The 7,604-nt window shown below is 41.4% G+C and overlaps 1 pseudogene; it reads left to right on the top strand.

Moving 5' to 3' along the window:
• The first annotated feature begins 4,271 nt into the window (after window positions 1-4,271).
• LOC115835118 lies at window positions 4,272-4,747 on the top strand (annotated as a pseudogene).
• The last annotated feature ends 2,857 nt before the right edge of the window (window positions 4,748-7,604 follow it).

Here is a 7,604-nt window from a genome sequence, read left to right as displayed (position 1 = left end):
GAGTAGCTGGGGTTACAGGTACGTGTCACCATGCCTGGCTAATTTTTTTGTATTTTTAGTAGAGACAGGGTTTCACCATGTTGGCCAGGCTGATCTCGAACTCCTGACCTTGTGATCCACCTGCCTTGGCCTCCCAAAGTGCTAGGATTACAGGCCTGAGCCAATCTGCCTGGCCTTCATTTTACTTGCAATAGTGCCTAGTCATATTCTATTCATTGACACACGATTATAGATGTAAACGTCAGATACAAGACCATGAAAACCTGGACTACAGAGTGTTAAGAAAAAGCCCAGCTCAATGCCCTCACCAAAACAACGCCTAACTATGAAATTGTTGCTGTGTGTTGGATACATTGCTTGATGGGTCATACCACTAAATCCTCATCACATCACTGTAAGGGAAGCAAATTCTCCTATTTATAGAAAGCAACCAAGTATTAGAGAGGTTAGGTGACTTATCCAAGGTTATAAACCGCTAAGAAGCTGAGCTGAAATCTTAACTTTTTCTGGCCCCAAAGACATCTTCCTATGACACGGTTTCCTAATTGAGCATCTACAACTTGCAAGGCATTATCTTTCACGAAAACTGCAAGGGTTGCACAGGTAAGAGTTTAGACTGCTGCCCTAAATGACCATAAAAAGTTAAGGGTTAGCTCTGCCAAGATGCAATCCAAATAAAAATAAGAGCTGTGTTTAAGAATTCTAAATATTAGAATTGTCACGTCAATGATTTGTAGTTGTGCCAAGTGTTGGGAATGGAGGAGGTAAAATACTATCACCTCCGCATTAACGGATCTGTCTGCTTGGAGCCTCCTAAATTAAACAGGCAATGAACACCTCCTTTGACTTACGTTAGTCTAAGATTTTTTTTCTGGTTGTGTTTAGAAACTTCACAAGGGAGATCTTTGCTCTCCCACGCAGAGTTACAGTTTTGCTGAAACTTCTTCAATATAAAAGAACGCAAGCCCTTGCCTTTGCAGCTCCTCCGGGCTTCCTCCTCATCTTTGATGACTGCCTGTTCACAGCAGGCCAGCAGGGTAGGTTTCAGCATGCGTCTGCTCAGACAATTTAATTTACTAAAATGAAGGTTACCTAAGGAACACTCACTCCCTTTCACTGCATGAAGCGAAAGGATTTTGTCTCACTCTGCCAGGAGGCAGAAAACAAAAAAACAGAAAAATTGCCAGACCCGTCCTGGTACGGCAGGAATGTAAGCAGGGAGAAGCAAACGCCACTGGACAGTCACAACAAACGTGCCCTGGTGGCTACAGGCTTCAAAGGGCAGCGGCTCCAGGGACTCTGGGCCCCCCTTTCTGTTTGATTCTCTCACTTTTGTTTCTAATTTAAGCTTTCTACTTTTCACTGTGGCTCCCTCATTCCTTCAGCATCCCCCTTTCATTGTCTCTCTTGTTTTTTTCATTTTTCACTTTTTTTTTTCACACAAATAATGTATTGTTAAAAAGAAGTTTGAAGGATGCTTTTTAAAAAGTTAAAAGAAATTACCCTTTTATGCTTTTTTTGTTTGTTTGTTTGTTTTTGAGACGGAGTCACGCTCTGTGGCCCAGGCTGGAGTGCAGTGGCACGATCTGGGCTCACTGCAAGCTCTGCCTCCTGGGTTCACGCCATTCCCCTGCCTCAGCCTCCCGAGTAGCTGGGACTACAGGCGCCCGCCACCATGCCTGGCTAATTTTCTGTATTTTTAGTAGAGACGGGGTTTCACTGTGTTAGCCAGGATGATCTCGATTTCCTGACCTCATGATCCACCCGCCTCTGCCTCCCAAAGTGCTAGGATTACAGGCGTGAGCCACCGCCCCCCACCACTTTCTTCTCATTCTTAATCCATAGAAATATATCAGCGGTCGTAGTACCTATAAAGCGTTGATAAACTTGTGATCTGCTTTCACACTCAGCGTTCTTTTGTGAACACTTTTCCTTTCCTGTAACATGATTCTCTTGTTGTATTAATAATTATGTCATACCTATTGCATTCACATGCCTCTTACTTTTTCTTGCCCCCTTCCTTTATACATGCTCAAAACTCTCTGCTTTAGTTTAATCTCTGCTACAGCTGGGTGTTCCATTTGCCCTGCTGGCAGGTGGTGGAAAATTCTAGTGTAACTTTGCTCTAGCTGTGTTTGAAAGCTGATTTTAACTACCCCTGAATGTACACCTATTTCTATTCACAAGCTATTGGGGGACATTCTGAAAAGTATCAGTGGTATGGTAATGTGGCAAACAAAAAACCATGACAATCTTCACCTTAAACACTGTTTGACTGCTCACAGACAGTTCCTATTTCTTGCCCACAAAATGATTCTAGGCAGAGGCTAAGGGTTATGGTTCATTTTGTCTGGTCAGGTATCTAAAATGTGGGCTGTGTATGTGTTATGTCAGTTATTTTAAAAGCTTTTGCCATTTCTCAAACTTTCCCTCTGCTTTCAGGATGCTCATGACATAATTCAACTCTAGTTTTTCTTGATCTGTGGAAATGTTTCTGGTTTCAATTCTTGAATAATTTTCTTCGTTAAATGAAACTGTATATTTATTTGTACAACTTGCCTGGAAACAGAAGGCCAAACAAGAATAAACTGGACCTTGTGATAAGCATTTTATCTCCTCCTGTCATCATGAACCAGTATTTCCTGTGTTTCTGCGTGTCATGCCATGCTATCTAATAATGCTCTCACGTTTCACCTGATATTGTGAGTAAACCCAAGACACAAGTTGCTCTATTCTTATGGCAATGAAATATAAGCCAACAAAATGAGCAGTGACATTGTAGTTAAAGCTCTGCAATCTCTAACCCATGAAGACAGGTTTCTAGAGGGGAAAAAAATGGCCAACTCATACACCAAGCATATAATTTATTTCTTATTGTATTTTATTTCCCAGGACTAACCCTCAACCCTGTAATAAACACATTATGTAATTTCCCACAACCCCTACCCCCAAGTGAAAAGTAGATACTGTAATATAAGTAACCAGAAACACAAGTTGCATTGAAAAACTTTCCCAATGCCCCATTTAACTGTTCCAAAACGAAAGTATTGTTAGAAAATAAGAGTGTGATACTGTTTGATTTTTCTTTTGTTTTTTGAGATGGAGTCTTGCTTTGTCACCCAGGCTGGAGTGCAATGGCATGATCTCAGCTCACTGTGACCTCCAGCTCCTTGGTTCAAAGGATCCTCCAGCCTCAGCCTCCCGAGTGGCTGGGATTCCAGGCGTGTGTCACCACGCCCAGCTAATTTCTGTATTTTTAGTAGAGACAGGGTTTCGCCATGTTACTAATTTTTGTATTTTTAGGTTTTGTCATGTTACTCCTGCACTCAAAGTGATCTGCCCACCTTCACCTCCCAAAGTGCTGGGATTCCAGGCGTGAGCTACCATGCCCTGCCTACTTGATTTTTCAAGGTAAAATCATCACTTTCGTTTAAGCATAAAATGAACACAGTAAGGATTTTATTTAACTCAATAATATAGGAGGGAAGCAGTAAGATGCTAAAACCAGTTCAAAAAGAATTTAAAGAATAGATATATATACGTAGGCAACCAGTAATACCAACATAAATTTACTAATAGACACAAGATGAATTAATGTACAATAGGGAAATGAAATGCAGTATTTGGATCATTTTATCTGTAAGGTAGGAATCAGCTACATCTCTACTGAACAAAGTTCACTTGCTTTGCTACCAACAAGAATAATTTGCACTAATATCTTAACTTCCACCTCTGAAGACTTTTAAAATGGCCTAATCCATAGAAAGGCAAGGAAATGTTCAAAGTCCTATAAAATCAGTGCCCAGAGAGTTAGCTAGACCTACAGTGTTTAATACTAATAGCCACTAGTTACATATGGCTATTTAAAGTTAAATTAATTAGGCTGGGCCCTGTGGCTCACGCCTGTAATCCCAATACTTTGGAAGGCTGAGGCAGGCGGATTACCTGAGGTCAGGAGTTTGGGACCAGCCTGGCCAACATAGTGAAACCCTGTCTCTACTAAAAATAAGAAAAATTAGCGGTTATGGTGGCATGTGCCTGTAATCCCAGCTACTCAGGAGGCTGAGGCAGAAGAATCGTTGAACCTGGGAGGCGGAGGTTGCAGTAAGCTGAGATCGCGCCACTGCACTCCAGCCTGGGTGACAGAGTGAGACTCTGTCTCAAAAAAAGTAAAATAAAATAAAATAAAGTTAAATTAATTAAAATCAAATAAAATTAAAACATTAGGCTTTGCAGATTCTGCCGCCACTGGGCGCCTCATACTGCCAGCCATGGTCAACCCCACTGTGTTCTTCGATATCACCGTCGATGGCAAGCCCTTGGGCAGCATCTCCTTCGAGCTGTTTGCAGACAAGTTTCCAAAGACAGAAGAAAACTTTCGTCTTCTGAGCACTGGAGAGAAAGGATTTGGTTATGAAAGTTCCTGCTTTCACAGAATTATTCTAGGGTTTATGTGTCGGGGTGATGACTTCACGTGCCATAATAGCACTGGTGGCAAGTCCATCTATGGGGAGAAATTTGATGACAAGAACTTCGTCCTGAAGCATACAGATCCCGGCATCTTGCCCAGGGCAAATGCTGGACCCAGTACAAATGGTTCCCAGTTTTTTTTACCTTCACTGCCAAGACTGAGTGGTTTGGCAAGGCGAAAGAACGCATGATTATTGTGGAGGCCATGGGGCGCTTTGGGTCCAGGAATGGGAAGACCAGCAAGAAGATCGCTGTTGCTGACTGTGGGCAACTCTAATAAGTTTGACTTGTGTTTATCTTAACCAGCAGACCATTCCTTCTGTAGCTCCAGAGAGCACCCCTCCACTTCATTTGCTCGCAGTTTCCTAAAATCTTCGTGCTCTTACTGCAATTCCCTTTGGGTTCCATGTTTTCCTTATTCCCTTCCATGCCTAGCTGGATTGCAGAGTTAAGTTTATAATTATGAAATAAAAACTAAATAACAATTTGTCAAAAAAGAAAATCAGTTCCTCAGTGACAGGAGCCACATTTCAAATGCTCAAAAGCCACTTGTGGCTAGTGGCTACCGTACCTTTCTGAGATAAAACAATAGCCAATACTCCATTAAAAGGATACCCAGTAACCCCCTCTGCCCATTTCCAAGTCTTTGATTATTTTTCCTGATGAAACAAAATAAGCAATGGCGATAATGATATGGAGTAGGGACTCTGAAGGAATAATGGCTAGTATTTATTGAGTACCAACGATATGCCAGGCATTGTGTCAGCCAGTTTACCTAAATTACCTAAGTGGGTTTTCACAATTTATGTATACTATCTAATTGAGTCCTCACAATAACTTGGCCCCATTTATTAGTTTAGGAGAGGCTCAAAGGGATTAAAGTAATTTGAGGCTTCATAATCTAGACATTATTTAATGAAGCCTCACAGTAACTATACTTATTAGTTGGTGACTCAGATACTCAAAGAGATTTAAATACTTTGCTCAAAACCATACAACTATTAAGGGATTGAACTAGTATTTGATCTCACATAGGGTGTAAATAACAAGTATAACTAATTAAAAAACATCTGAGAAACCTGACCTACCCAGGTCGACTTAAGCCACTTTTTCCCACTAGAGTATAGCATGGTGGCCTGGCTACTGCAGGAGAATGTGAGAAATGTTAATCCTAGCCTTCTCTCGCTCTCTCTTTTTTTTTTTTAATTATTATTTCCATAGGCTATTGGGGAACAGGTGGTGTTTGGTTGCATGAGTAGGTTCTTTAGTGATTTGCAAGATTTTGGTGCATCCATCACCCAAGTAGTACACACTGCACCCAGTTTGTAGTCTTTTATCCCTTACCCCCTTCCTGCTCTTTCCCCGAGTCCCCAAAGCCCGTTGTCTCATTCTTATGCCTTTGCATCCTCATAGCTTAGCTCCCACTTATGTGTGAGAACATACGATATTTGGTTTTTCATTTCTGAGTTACTTCACTTAGAATGATAGTCTCCAATCTCATCCAAGTTGCTGCAGATGCCATTAATTCATCCCTTTTTATGGCTGAGTAGTGTTCCATTGGCTATATATATTGCAGTTTCTTTATCCACACATTGATAGATGGGCATTTGGGTTGATTCCACATTTTTGCAGTTATGAATTATCCAGCCTTCTCTTATGTCCAAGCCTGTTGCTGAACCAACCCCAGGGTATACTGTGTTCAACCGACTGTATTGTAGCACTTACACCATTGTGGTATATTTCTCATGAAATGTCTCTCTCTCTCCAATTAGACCTTGAATTACTCCAAGGTAGGATCAGAGAAAAACCCCACTGACTTATATCACACTGCCTAGTACATAGCTTTTCAGTAACATATGTAATGGGTTCTGGACACACTACCCCAGTGTATGGGACCCTGGCAAACTGAGTATCTTAAGCTGAAGAAAGCTGAGAAAACTGCAGAAGCCAGAAGATTTCTCTGACCTTCTCTTGCCCCTACTGTCCTGAAGCAGGTCATAAAACTAGCTGACCTTTCCTTGAAGTAGGTCGTTTTCCTCTGTATACCCAGAGGAAACGAATGTTCTTATTCTCAAAGACACAGTGACACCCAGATGAATCTGAACAAACAGGGCTAAGTTCCCCCAAGTTTACTACCAGTAGGACATGCCTTTTGTCCTCCAATCATAATTCTGCATGACTGTCCATAAAAATACACTTCTCCTCTTTCCTTTGGGTCTTCATTTTTAAGGAATCCTGTGTGATTAAAACAATAAAGTTGTACACTTTTCTCTTTTAATCTTTCTTTTGTTACCGGGAATCTCAGCTATGATTCTTGTAATGGGTGAGAAATCTTTTTCTCTGCTACATTTGCTAATAATATAATCTCTTCTATTTTTATATGCCTGCCCCCTGACATCATCCCATCTTCTCCCAAGTTGCCCCACACTAATATTAAAGAGTCACAGATGGCTAGTGTAAGAGTTAAAAATAAATATCTTTTCTTTGCAACCTTAGGTTCATGGCTGAGGCCCCTATAACAAAAGGCAGATTAACAAGAAAAAGCATACAGATTGATTTAAGTACTACATGATATGGGAGTCTCTGCGTAAGGAAAGGAAGACCCAAAATAAACAGGTAAACGTGCATTTTTGTGCTTATGTTTGATAAAGAGTAGACAGTTGTGGAGAAATATGATTGGACCAAAAGTGTGTGACCTAATGGTAATAAACTGGGAGAAAGTTAGCGAGACCTGTTTGTTCAGATTTTTCTCTATGTCATTGTGTTTTCAGAGATAAAGACTCCAGTGCAGTGGCTCACGCCTGTAATCCCAGCACTTTGGGAGGTCAAGACAGGCAGATCACGAGGTCAGAAGTGTGAGATTAGCCTGGCAAATATGGTGAAACCCCGTCTCTACTAAAAATACAAAACTTAGCCGGGAGTGTTGTCGCATGCCTGTAATCCCAGCTACTTGGGAGGCTGAGGCAGGAGAATCACTTGAACCTGGGAGGCAGAGGTTGCAGTGAGCCGAGATCGCACCACTGACTCCAGCCTGGGTGACAGAACAAGGCTCTCTCTTAAAAAAAAAAGAGAGATAAAGACATTTCTTTCCTCCAGGTGTAGATGGGCATCTCTGGCATGAAGATCTTATGACT

This window comes from Nomascus leucogenys, chromosome 5, assembly GCF_006542625.1.
Source record: "Nomascus leucogenys isolate Asia chromosome 5, Asia_NLE_v1, whole genome shotgun sequence".
NCBI lineage: Eukaryota > Metazoa > Chordata > Mammalia > Primates > Hylobatidae > Nomascus > Nomascus leucogenys.
The sequence above is the reverse complement of the archived record's forward strand: the minus strand, read 5'-3'. Positions and strand labels throughout refer to the sequence as shown.